This window comes from Papio anubis, chromosome 13 (genome assembly GCF_008728515.1).
Source record: "Papio anubis isolate 15944 chromosome 13, Panubis1.0, whole genome shotgun sequence".
In the NCBI taxonomy this organism is placed as follows: Eukaryota; Metazoa; Chordata; class Mammalia; order Primates; family Cercopithecidae; genus Papio; species Papio anubis.
The window spans coordinates 19410258-19424211 of record NC_044988.1 but is presented as its reverse complement, the minus strand read 5'-3'; the positions used below and the strand labels follow the sequence as shown (position 1 = coordinate 19424211).

The 13954-nt window shown below is 37.5% G+C and overlaps 1 protein-coding gene across 2 annotated transcripts in view; it reads right to left on the bottom strand.

Annotated features, from left to right (window-relative positions):
* GNAQ (G protein subunit alpha q) overlaps window positions 1-13954 on the bottom strand; it is a 323595-nt gene that overhangs the window by 308230 nt on the left and 1411 nt on the right. The window lies entirely within an intron of this gene.

The following is a 13954-nucleotide window of genomic DNA, read 5'->3' as shown; positions in this document are numbered from 1 at the left end:
AAATGATAAGTTGAGGCATCTGTTAATTATTTTTGTAGGCATATTTTGTAATTTTGTTAGTATATTTTGTACGCAGTTTAGAAAATAAAAACTGTAAAATGAATATTGATTCAATCAAATGCAAATAAACACAACGAGATGTCTTTTTTTTTACCCATTAAATGGACATAATCCAATGACAGCTAAAACTGTTATGTGTTGTGTTATGTTACGTTATGTTATGTTATGGACCAAAACAGCTGATAATCAAACTCTAAAAAATGTGCATGAAAACAATCATACAAGCATGTAAAAATACCCAACAATGTTCACTGTAGCACTGATTATAACATTTTCTTAATAGAATCAAAGTAAATATTCATTAAAAGGTATCAGGTATAAACGGCAGTGTGCTGGTATTTAACAATGAGGTCTTCCACAGACGGGAGTAAGCCCTAATCTCTATCTGCCAATTTCTGTGTTGTAAACCCTAGCACCTTGTCTGATTTCAAGCTACCAAAGTTCGTTCACTAAATGTAGAGCTGAGACAGAAAAATGTTCAAAACTGGCTTTTGTGAGCAGGTACAAACTAGCTGCATCACACCACTATATGATTCAAAATGCATGGAAACACTAAAAAGTCATAAATAGGATCCAAAATATTTATATTAACATGGCAAGACATTCTACGTATTACTGATGAAAAAAATCCTATTACACATAGAACAGCTTACGCTGTGTCATCTGTGACACTGAAACTTATATGTACATTTCATCTTTATTTTGAAAGAAAAAGAACCATACATCAGTGACATATAACACACTACATTCAACCTAGTTTTGCCCATAACAATGGCAGTAAATCTAGCTTTCATGGAATAGCTAAAGCAGATCATGATTTTTATTTTAAAACAGAATAGCAAAAGATCAACAGTTTTGGCTTATAGTAATTAAAAACTTCTGTATCAAATAATACAAAACAAAGAAAAGGAAAAACAACAGACTGGCGTTACGTTTTTGGCAATAAAAATGACAAAAGGCTAATTTCATTTCTAGGTCTGGAGCTCAAAAATAGGCAAAGGAAATGAAACAATTCACAAAAGAAGCAATTCAACTAGAAACAAACATACGGGAAAATGATCAAATCAATGCAAAGTTTAGAACTATGTACTATGTACCATTTTTGCCTACTAACTTACTAGTATTGTAATAATATTGTTCATGATGCTGCAAACTGTATACAATCATTTCAGAACATGTTTTGGGTATGTATAACCAAGGTTGTAAAATTTTTCATATCCTCAGACCTAGAAATAACATTTCTATGAATCTATTCTAACAAAATTGTCTGAGTGCATGTTTTAAAAAGCTATCTCCACCAAGAACTTCATCACAGCATTATTTTTAAAACGAAATCATTGGGAGAAACCTAAATGTACAAAAAAAAAGAGTAAACAATACATATCCTCTCAAAAGAATCTTATACAGTCCTTTCAAATGCTAATATGAAGTCTACATAGCCACATAAAAAATGCTTACAACCTAATGTTAAATTGATCACATCTATGTAAAAAAACAGAAAAATAAAACAGACTATAAAGGAATGTGCAAAAAGAGAGCACGGTTCTTAGGTCAGACTGGTATATTTTTGATAAATTTATGAATACATTTTAAAACGCTTTATTAACTTTTGTGCAAAAAATTTGCATTACTTGTAAAATTTCAAAATCACTGAAAAACAGGCTATAAAAAATGTAATTAAATAACAGAATGTGGGTTGTCATTCTTTCAAAGACTAGCATGAAAACAACATAATGTATTTCTTAAGAACATCAGAAAATTCTTAAGTGGAAGAAAATAAACATTTCTTCTCGACTCAAACTTGGACTGTCTATTAAGCACAATAGTTTTTCTCCTTACTAAACTTTTTTTTCTTACTATTTTAACAAACAACCAAACCACCAAAGGACAGTATCTCAGGTGCTCTTACATCATTCCAAAAAGAGAATAAAAGACAACGTAAATTCAGGCCATAGCATTATGCTTAAAGATACATTATAGTATAAAACATAAAGAATATTTTTAATAGAAATCATTGTGTCAACCCACAATTAAGGACTAGGGATGAACAACACATTAATTAATTCTGAGATGGATACACTGTAATTTGAGTAGCAATTCACAGGTAGACTCCAGGGGTTTAGAAACATCTTCCCACCTACTACAGAAGAATCTGTTCCCCTAAGAAGCATGGCCTAGAGTAGAAAGCCCTACAGAAAATACGTTTCTCAAAGGACAGAGCTAGTGATTTTGATGAAAATATACTTGGAATCAGGATTTCCCTAACAAAATATTGATGAAGTCCTATAATTTCCTCCATTACAATGCCATTCTTCACCAAGATGTATTGGATAAGGAAACACAAACTGTTTCTCTGAAAATGATAAAGCAACATACAGGTATTTTCTCCCATATAAGATGAGAAAATGCATGGGACTCATCACTACAAGAAGTGGTATGTGCACAAAATTTGTAATCGTTTCTAATGTGATTTGGATAACATCTTAGATGGTAACCCACGGCAAAATAAGAGAAAGTAGAATGTTCTGAGGACACCCATTCATTAGCCCTTGAAGACAGCAAGAACCTTCTATCTCCATACTCCATGTCAGAGCCAAACTAGACTCCAAAAGGAGATAATGCTTGGCAATTCATTAATTCTTGGACCATTAGGAAGTAATTGATAAATAAAAATATAAAGTTTCATTTCAAGTACCTTTTGTTTCTGCATTACCGAGTTTTTCTCTCAAATTATAAAAAATTATTCAAATTGTCCAAAATATATGCAGCTTCATTTTGAATATCAGTCATAATTAGAAAGAGACTTTAGGAACCTTTAGGCTAGGCACGGTGCTCATGCCTGTAATCCCAACACTTTGGGAGGCCAAGGCGGGTGGATCACCTGAGATTAGGAGTTCAAGACCAGCCTGACTAACACGGTGAAATCCCATCTCTACTAAAAATACAAAAAATTAGCCAGGTGTGGTGGCGGGCGCCTGTAATCCCAACTACTTGGGAGGCTAAGGAAGGAGAATCACTTGAACCTGGGAGGCGGAGGGTGCAGTGAGCCGAGATCGCACCACTGCACTCCAGCCTGGGTGACAGAGTGAGACTCCAACTCAAAAAAGAAAGAAAGAAAGAAAGAAAAGAAAGAGACTTTAGGAACCTTTAAAAATCCTAGGGAAGGCCGGGCGCAGTGGCTCAAGCCTGTAATCCCAGCACTTTGGGAGGCCAAGGCGGGTGGATCACGAGGTCAGGAGATCGAGACTATCCTGGCTAACATGGTGAAACCCCGTCTCTACTAAAAATACAAAAAACTAGCCGGGCGTGGTGGCGGGCGCCTGTAGTTTCAGCTACTTGGGAGGCTGAGGCGGGAGAATGGCGTGAACCCGGGAGGCGGAGCTTGCAGTGAGCCGAGATCACGCCACTGCACTCCAGCCTGGGAGACACAGCGAGACTCCGTCTCAAAAAAAAAAAAAAAAAAAAAAAAAAATCCTAGGGAAAAAGTCTACTCTTAGGCTTGGATGTAATGGCCCAGAATATGAACAAGACACAAGAGCATACATTCAATTGATAGGTGCCTTTTCTCAGCTAAAAGGTGTTATTTCTACATTATATGCCTCCACTTTGCATGAATCTACCTGGCAAGAATATCTCATGATATTGCTTATTTATTTATTGCCGTGGGCAACTGAAAGCTATTTTATTATAGGAGATGCAAGTCAAGCAAAAGCAGATTTCCTGTGCAAGGATGTCTCAAGAGACATCTCATAACCCATCACAGGATTAGCAGAGTTCTCAGAACAGTAATAGATGCATTTCTATCACCTGAAACAGCTGACAGGAAAAAAAAAAAAAAACCCATGGAGGAAACATGTTGCAAATTTTCTTTATACTCTGTCACCGGTTTTTCTCAGGACACAGCTTACTGAGAGTTCTACACTTACCTATTTAACCACCTCTGGGAACAAAAGGACAGGAATGAGTACATGCAACACAAACTACTCCCATCCCACCAAGGCTTCTACACTTACTTGCTCATCTCCCAACCCACCATCTGGGTGAGGAAGGGCACAGTGGATTTGACAATGAGGATGAAAACACGTGGTAGGATGGTGGAGGCGGCCAGAAGAGGCAGCATTGGTCTGGCTCTTCCTGACTGAGAACATCAATCCAAGGCATGAGGCACCTCTCCTTTGCTCTTCTCTCCTCTCCAGAGCCCAGCAAAGACACAACAGCGCTACCCCTATTGGCATCAACACCCTCTGCCCTTCCAAGCCCCATGGGACTGCCTATTACTCTACCCTATCTACGCCTGTTCCTTTCCCTGGCACCCATTCAACTGCTAATGTGAGATCAAGGTAAGGAAGCTCAACGCTGATAAGATGATGAGGAGAAGGCCCTCGGCCAGGAGTAAAGTGGGCCTAGGAATGCCAATTGCCTGCCTGGCACCTCCAGCGGAATTAAGCTTTTCTTACAGTTTCTCCAGAACTAGCATGAGAGTCCAGCTGCTCTTTCTTTGGCCACAGAGTCTTTGTCCAGAATGCAAATGAGGGACACAGAAAGCTGCCTCTTTTTTTTTTTTTTTTTTTAAGACAAGGTCTCACTCTGTTACCTAAGCTGGAGTGCAGTGGCACGATCACAGCTCACCGCAGCCTTGACCACCCAGACTCCTAAGTAACTGGGACCACAGGCATAAGCACCCACGCCCTGCTAATTTTTGTATTTTTGGTAGAGACCAGGTCTTACCATGTTGCCGAGGCTGGTCTTGAACTCTTGGGCTCAAGCGATCTCACTGCCTTGGCTTCCCAAAGTGCTGGGATTACACGCGTGAACCATCACACCTGGCAAAGCTGATTTCTTAAGGTTTCTCTGATCATGGTCATGCCAACGGAGGATGGCTCAGAGGCCATAGCATTAGATATATTTTAAAGCAAAAAATTATAAAAATCCTTTACTTCTTTGAATGCATGCTATAGATGTTTCTACCATTATTTTTTTTCTGGTTTTAATGAAAGCCCCAAGAAAGTAAGGGCACAGTGATGGAAAAAGAAATGAACACACAAGATCCATCCAATGTTTAATTCTAAATCTTTCCTAGAAATTCCTAGAAAAGAGACCTACTAGCTCCAACTATAAAGCTGCCCCCTAGATGTGCCCTATTGGGCATTCCCAGCGCTCAGGCTCACTGGCCAACCAGCTATCACTGAAAATGGCAGAGATGGGCTTGGGCAACAAGATTATTTGTAGGCAAAGGACAAGCAACGTTGTGCTTGGCTTCTGTCACACATACACTAAAGAGAAGCAATGCTTAATGACCAATGAAGAAAAAACACAAACAAAAAGCAGTAGTAAGTCAAACGAAGCTGCGTGAGGATACGGAAGAAAAGACCCAGTCCTGAGCCGAGCAGCGATGGAACACTGCGTCTCTTGGGCTCCACCTCTGTGCCTCCCAGGATATCGCCCTTCCCGCAGGAAGCAAGAGACCCATGCTGATATGACAGGAGGTTTCTGATACCAGTTCTTGTGAAGACATTGCAACTATCAGCAGCATGCCAGGCGGCACCAGGGGAGCTCCGCACAGACTCACTAAGGCTTCATTCACAGGCCCCCGTCAAAGTGCTCCCCACTGCAGGGCACTCGGAGTTATTACAGAGGGCAAAGAGAAGAGCCAGGCCAGTCTGAAGGAGCCACCAGACCTGGCAATGCCTCCTGGTAGAGCCCATCACCGCTGGAGACGGCAGCAAGCTCAGACCCCTCCTCCAGGGGTGAGTTTGGGCAGAAAGCGGCAGAGACGCCAAAGCCGCAAAGGAGGAGAAAAAGCTTCAAAGTTCAAATGGTCTTTAGAGATCATCTGGTGAAATCTCTTCATCTACAGGTTTCTATAGAAAAAGCAAATGATCAAAATACCCTGAGGTTAGTTCTGTGGGAAAAAAAGATTCCATAAGCAGGGTAGGAATACTTCACCCCACTTTCAGTCACAGATTTTAGAAAAGATATATGTAACAAATCCAAAATGCACAGCCATAGAAGGTGCTTATTTAGCCAAAAATTAAACATAAAAAACTTTCACAAAACCAGTCTGCCATCGTTTTTAAATTATTGCATGACTTACCAATGCTCAAAAATGTATCACAAGAGTTACGGAGACAAGAGAGTTAAACCTGGCAATCTTTTAAAGGCAAACTGAACAAGAATTAAAGTCATCTTGTATTATTAGAACAAGTCACAGGAAATGGGTCATCTCTCTAGGACAAGGGGAAAATTGCATTTGCCATCTGCAGAAAGAACGCATACTATAATGAAGGAGCTCTGCAAAGCGCAGGTCGTAAATATCAATTCACATGGCAAGAAAATATCAAAACAAACCCATCCCAAAAATGTGCTCAGGCTGATTGGGAATAACGAAAGTAAAGGCCACTGCTACTGTCATCACCCTTAACTACCTGTATGGAAATATAATCAGGAAAATATGAGAAAAGGATTTTCAAATCATTAAATGAGAAAGATGCCTACATGTGCCTACACACATTCTCCCCTCTTCCAGCATATGCACTGCATCCAATTCTGAAACCCACTGGCCTGTGATAGATTATCCAGCACGGGCTCACTAACTCTCTGTTGGTAATCATGAACCAATCTCAAGTCCCTGCCCTCTGGAAAAGGAAGGAGAATTTTACATTGTGTTCAGTAACAATTTATTTTTGCTTTGCAGACCAGAGTAAGTATTGCAAAAGAAAGTTAATCATCTCCTAAACACACATTCACAAATTCCTTCCTTTGAAATGTATTAAAGCACCCAACTTCCCCTCTCACCAGCTCACAGCCACATGATGTCTCACAGAAGCACTAACTTGTAAGTTCTCTAAATCATAAGGAAATGTGCAAGTCAGAGAATCTGAGGAATCTCTTTAGCATTTATTTAAGAAAGATCTGATGAGGAATTAAGTGGGTGGATGGTATTCACACGGAAGGGATGGGTAGGGGGGCTACAGAAATCACTGGTAGACTGAAAAGTAAGTGGGTAAATCACAGAAGCATTCCTCTTTAGAAGCAACTAAATGCCTGCAGTTACCAGTAACTACATGCGGGTAGAAGATGTCACCAATCACCCTGTTGCCCCTACAGTAAAAGAAAATATAGAAAAGAAACAATAAAAATGAAAAAAAAAACTTTCAACATAAAAGAAACAAAAATTCTATTTCTATTTTTTAGAAAGTGATGCTGATCAAAAAAAAAAAAAAAAAGTCGGATTCTTGGAAAGCACAATTAATTCATGATTTTAGTTTTCCAAAGGGAAAAAACATGAGGCTATCTCCTAGAAATACATATAACTATGTTTCTAAACATCACTGTTCGCTTCTAGTAACAGAGCCAGAAAGTCTGGCTAGATCTCTTTTTCTTTAATTTGTGGGTCAATTATTGTGTGTACACACACACACACACACACACACACAATATAATGGCATTAGTAACATTTTCTTTTCCAACTGCACCACAATCCATTACACACTTCCTTGAAAACAACTACTTTATTTCTAAAGCAGACATATAGTTCACAATCCATGATTAATCCTGTAATAAAATTAGGTGCACGGATTGTCAAATTTCAAAACACTTGCGTGTGTTAACAGCTTTCCATTGAAACAGCTGGATCAATTGCTATTGGCTTTTAACTGGAAACACTGAGAATGTTCAACTGAAACGTTGTCCCTAGAGAACAAATGAGAGGCAGGCAAGAAGACAAAAACTGTTCCATCTTTAAAACAGAATTCCTTTTACTGTGCCCCCAGTGGCCCACAGAACAGCAAAGAGGAGTGGAAAATGGAGAACATATGGATGATGCCTATTAGAAGAAAGCAGGGAATTTAAATTCACTTCCTCCGATTACCCTCCATTCGTTTTGAAATCCAGTTTTCCACACACATCCCTAGTTACTGATAATAGAATCATCAGCAACTGAGATAAAGATACAAGAACAAGGATCTTTGCCTTCATGGAGCTTCCAATCCACTTAGAAACACAAGGTAAAGTGGTCATAAGCAGTTTCTCATGCATAAAGGCAAAAAATGATACATTCCAAAGGACAGAGTTCAGATTCTCAACATCATCCGCATTCCCCAGTCCTGTGATCCCCAGGAAGCTCCTACAATGGCCTTCAGACTATTCTGTCTCTTTCTGTGTATGCCAATAGAAAAGCCAAAGCCAGGAAGGATAGAAGTCAGAAGGGCATGTCAGTATGAGGACATCAGCTACAAAACAAGAACTGTGCAAAGTGCTTAGTCTTTCCTGTTGGCAAATAAGACATAAGGAGCATTTCATACAGCACATTATTTGGCACATACTAGGTGCTCATACTTGTTCCTCTGACTAGCATTCTGTCATGAAACTGTTCCTTCTTAAGTTATGCCTGGTAAAAAAAAAAAAAAAAAAAATTAGAAGAAATATTTTTTAATAACTGACAAGTGTTAGGTTGAAAAAATGGATATGAAATATCTTCATAATTTGATTTTTAAATAATACTAATTTTGTTCTTTAAAATTAACCATAAAGGTTTTTAACAAAATATTCTGCACTGATTATGGCTATGTATAAACGTTAACAACACAGCTGCATAGTGAATCCAATTTGGGATTCTCGGCACCGCAATATGGACATTTATTTTTGTTTGTAAAGCCTACATTGATGACCACCTAGGATGTGTTAACTAATTTTGTCAGTATGCCTAGGTCCTTTTTACTACACGTTAGATGAGAAATCAGACAGATTTTTACATATCGGTAATGTAACAAATCAAAGGTGCTTGTTGAATAACTTCCTATAATTTTATTAGTAACAGCTATTCACACAAAATTGTGTTTGGGTCTGAGGGGAGCTCTTTCTTTAATGTTACTCCATTTGGCAGAACAAGAGTAAACGTTCACGGTTTACTGTAGTCAGTTATTGCCACAGATTTAATTACCAACAATCGCACATTTTACCTTCTAGTGCTATTTCACACTTCCCTAGGATTAAGTCTACAGAGATCTTAACATGACTTAAAAGGCATTACAAAAGTTTTCCTTTGAAAAATGTGACTGCCTCCCGCTCCAACCAGGAAATTCGACTTTTAAATTTGTTGCTTCACATACTTGTATTTTCCTCAACCCAATACAGAGGAAACAGATTCCCTCCACCTTCTCAGGGAGAAAGCAATCCTAACCTCCTTATAAAATGGCTTCTCTCTCTTCCAAGATGTACCCTTTGAGCTCCCTATTTTCCCTCTACAACATCCAATCAACATTTCCACTAATATTAACGGAACGAATAACTCCCCCTAAGGAAAAATTAATATGAATGCTGGAATCAAAACCTTTGTTAGAAAATCTTGTTAATTTCTTTTCAAGTTAAGTTTGCCTGGATCATAAAGAAAAATCTGTTCCTTTTTTCTGCTAAGTTTAGCATAGCCCGCAGCCTCACAACTGCAAAGCCTGTTTCAGGTCCTAAAAAATTCATCTGTAATAAAAATCGTAACTGTTTTCAATAGGCACTTCTGAAAATTGAACATAAGCCATTTCTCCTAAAGTAGAGCTGAGTTGGTTTTCTTTTTTAATGAAAAAGATTATATCAAATTTATTTGTATTAAACAAAATAGCTACTGAATTAGTCTTCTGGTTCTCCTTTCTAAACTTACTTTAAAATATGTGAATAGATAAACCTGCAATATTTTCACTGTTCAGCAGGGTTTTAATTTGTGCCAGATTTGCCATATGAAGAAATAGCATATAGGGGTACAGGATGGGACATTATATGGAGATCCAGACAATGAATCTACATAGTTCAATGCAAAAATCTTACTCTGAAGGCTTTGTTACACAGTCAGAGCCACAGTTTTGATTTTTATGGAGGATATTCCCACTTTGCTCTTCTGATATAAACTATAAGTACTTTGTTTCAACAACAACAAAAAAAGGGAACTGTATCCAAATAAATCCTGACATTCAGAAACATATTCAACACTTGGAAACTAAAAGAGTAGCAAAAAATAAAACCTGTTAGTCCTTAAAGCAGTCTCATAAACACCATTATTTTGTTATTTCTAGGGAGCTGTTGTTATTGAGGCTACTTAAACCAAGGCTTTCATTCAACGATTCTAAGTCACCATCCTAGATGGCACTGACCTCTAGGTTAATCCAGGCAATCAACACACCCACTCCAGTGAACTTTACTGAGGGGTAGTGGAAAGCGTGCTCTTTTCCAGATGTTTAGAAATTAACTCCCCATACAGTTTAAATTCGCTACAGCATTTCCAGCCTTCCAAGCCCTTTCTTGGTCTAAAACTGTACAGCTTTCAGTACAAATGCATATCCTTCATATCAAAAATGTTTTAACTCCAATTCCTGAAATTCTGTATTTAATTATAGTGGGTTTGCTCATGTTATTGTATAGGTCAATCACAAACACTCAGTTAGGCATCACCTGTGGTCTACAGAATATTAAAACTTCACTGAGCCCTGTACCATGGAGAAAACTGTATGGTAAAAAGATGAGAGGGTTAAACTAGCCTCTACACGATAAAAAGTAATAAAAATATAGAACGGCTTTTCTTTTCTTTAAACTTTCATGCTTTAAGCATGACTGTTACCATTCTCAAATGCATCCAGTACAGAACTGTAATACACTGATTTAATGTGTGATGCAACATCTTACATTAACACTTCCTATCCTGGAATGCATTTATAATCAATTGGCTCAAAGAGTTACGCACAATTTTTTAAGATCCTGATTATATCTGCCACAGATAAAAACACTATATATTCCTATGTTTCTATAAATGTATTCATTATTGTCTGTTCTAATCTCCAGCAGGATGGTAATAAATAAATTCATTTACTCAGCCAATATTTATTGAGAGCATTCTACGAGTTAGATATTGTGCTTGAAGCTGGGATTTAATAGTGAGTAAAACAGACACAACCCATACTCTCATATGTCTGCAGTGTACAACAGGAAGAAAATCTATGCTCATATACAAAATTCAGTTCAGAATTCCAAGAGCATTTAAGGTCTTCCATTTAAGACTGGCCTATCGCGACCAGCCTAACATGGTAAAACCCCAGCTCTACTAAATATAAAAACAAATAGCTAGGCGTGGTGGCGTATGCCTGTAATCCAAGCTACTTGGGAGGCTGAGACAGGAGAATCGCTTGTACCTGGGAGGCAGAAGTTGCAGTGAGCCGAGGTCAAGCCATTGCACTCCTGCCTGGGCAACAAGAGCAAAACTCCATCTCAAAAAAAAAAAAAAAAAAAAGACTGGCCTAAACTTTGCCTGTTTCAATAGCGATAATTCAATCAATTAAAGGGGGTTTGCTAAATCTTCCTATTTGATAATTAAGATCTAAAGAGTAAAAGACTTCAAAAACATGTAAAATAAGAACAGGTTAATAGGAAAAAAATGTTTCTTCTAGGAACTGAAAAAATTTTCAGGATAACTATATGTAACATGAAGCAGACATTCAAGGCCATTTGTATTACACAGACTTACAGACAAATTACTTTAAATGAGGTTATCTACGTACCACCAATAGAAATATTTAGTGAATATTCATGAAAATTAATCAATTAAAGGAAATATGTGCTTTACACCTACAAAATACACAAAAACATTAACCAAGTAAAAATGAAGTATGCTCTTGTGTATCTACATTGAATGCAGAGACTAAGTTTTGAGTGTCAAAATAAACACTAATATAAATGAATTCAAAGAATGAGTAAGTTAAAAGACAACAAGAAAATAATTCAAAATTTAATGTAATATTCTTATAGTGGTAGATTTCAGGGTTCATGTTTCTAAAGTTAAAATAAAAATATATAATATATAAGCATATGGAATAAATTTGGAAGATTAGCACAGTTGCCGAATATAAATCAAAATAGCCCAAATTTTACTGCCATATTTTCATCTAGTCAGGTACCTACTACTTGCCTTTTTAAATGTCTCCATATTATTAATATACAAAAGTAAATAATTGTATGAGCAAATGCAAGGGTACCCACTTTTATCCCTGTCAAACAAATCCTTTTCCATTAAAATGGCATCAAGTCTTGAACTAAAATTTACTTTGAAAACAATTTTATACTGAATTTCGTTTCAAAATACAGTTATTCCTCCATAAACTGGTTAAAAATATGAGTAGATCTTTAAACTGTGAATGGATACATTCTATAATCTCCTCTGGACAGGTTTTGTTTAAATGATAGAAGGAACCAGAACATTCAGTCTACTCATCAAAGCAGCAAATCAGGAATTCCTCAAATGAAATCCTTCCCTAATATCTTCCTTGTTGAAATCAACCGTCCTGGATTCAAAAACTCCTGAAATCACACTCATACACACACACGCACACACAAATCCACATTTAGCGTACATTACTATATAGTGTATTGTGGTATTTATGTCGCAAAGGCAACATACCAAGAACATGAAGCAGTAACAATACTTGCATGATGTTCCGCGAATAAGAGGAAAAAAAAGTTCTCCACACTACCACCACTTTAGCAGTAAAACTGGTTTACACTTTTTCTCAGAAAATTATCTCCAAGTTCATTTTTAAAAGCACAGTGTTATTTAAACACACAGTATGGAATTAAGCATCCATGTAACTGTATTTCCCTTAAACATTCAAACCTAGGCCCATTGACAAACCGGTTCCCTGGGCTTCAACTCTTAGCTGCTGGGAAACTCAGAGCTGTCACTTTTCAGGCAAACAGGGTTGGCTGGAGAGACCTCAACTGCCCAGTTCACAGTTAAACAGAAACAAAGACTGTCAACAGGGCAACAGAAGAAACAAAACAATTCTTAAAACAAGTCTCTCTAAAATACGTGCTTTTCCCCTTAATCATGCACTTAAACACTCTACATATTTCTTTTGTTCTTTATTTTCTTCTCAATCTTGAGAACTCAGAAAACATTCAACTGCCTGTTTTCAGCCATTAGAAGTAGCTCAAAATGAGAATTAAAAAAAAAAAAAAAATCTTTACTTTCCAACTGCAGTTTGCCTCCTCCCTGGCTTCATTCCCCTAAGCCCACCTCTTTCATCTAGTGTTTCGCCTTCAGTTCTTTATAAACATGTGCCCATTTATCTGAGTTTCAAAATGAAGACATAAAGCATGTCATGTGAATTAACTATTAGTAACTATGTGTGTGATCAGTATATTTTGTTCCTGCTTGTAAATGATCCAGTACATAAGCAGTTCATTCCCAAAGGCAATTGGTTCCTTGAGCCAGCAAATGGAATGCTCAAGATAAGAAAGAAAATGCATGCTTCTCAAACACCAACTGACAGTACAATATTCTTTTCTTACAGAAATGTTTGAGAAACACATTTATTATACATGCAAATATCCAGAACACAAGACATTTTTCAGGCCTGTTACTGCAAAGCTGTTTGCTCTTCCTACCACAATAGCTCAGGGTTCTGTCACTGTGGCTTGTATGTGAATCCTGATCGCTTGATTCTGAACATCCTCTCTGAGATAATCATCAATAAATTTCTATTTGAGAAATGGCATTTTCTTGCTAACTTAGAGCTAAAGCAGAATTTTTTTTCAAGACTAGAGGAAAATTTTTCCTGTATGCTTCCCGTTTTCCTTCTAGCCCAGATTCCAAAGATATTAAAATGCTATGTGTTTTAAACAAAAGGTTTCTATTTGTTGCCAAGAGAGTAACTGAGAGACTGCACTGGTTTTCGGCAGTAACTATTGTGAATTCAGGCCTACATCTGGGTTGCCTCATTAAACAAAAGATACCGGTCGCTGTCAACAACCACACAGCACAACGCTCCCCTACCCTCATCTTTATCTAGAAGCAATGGTGCAGACGAGAATCACGCCTGTCACCATCCACTAGCCAAGAAACTCTTCTAGGCTCCCTCCT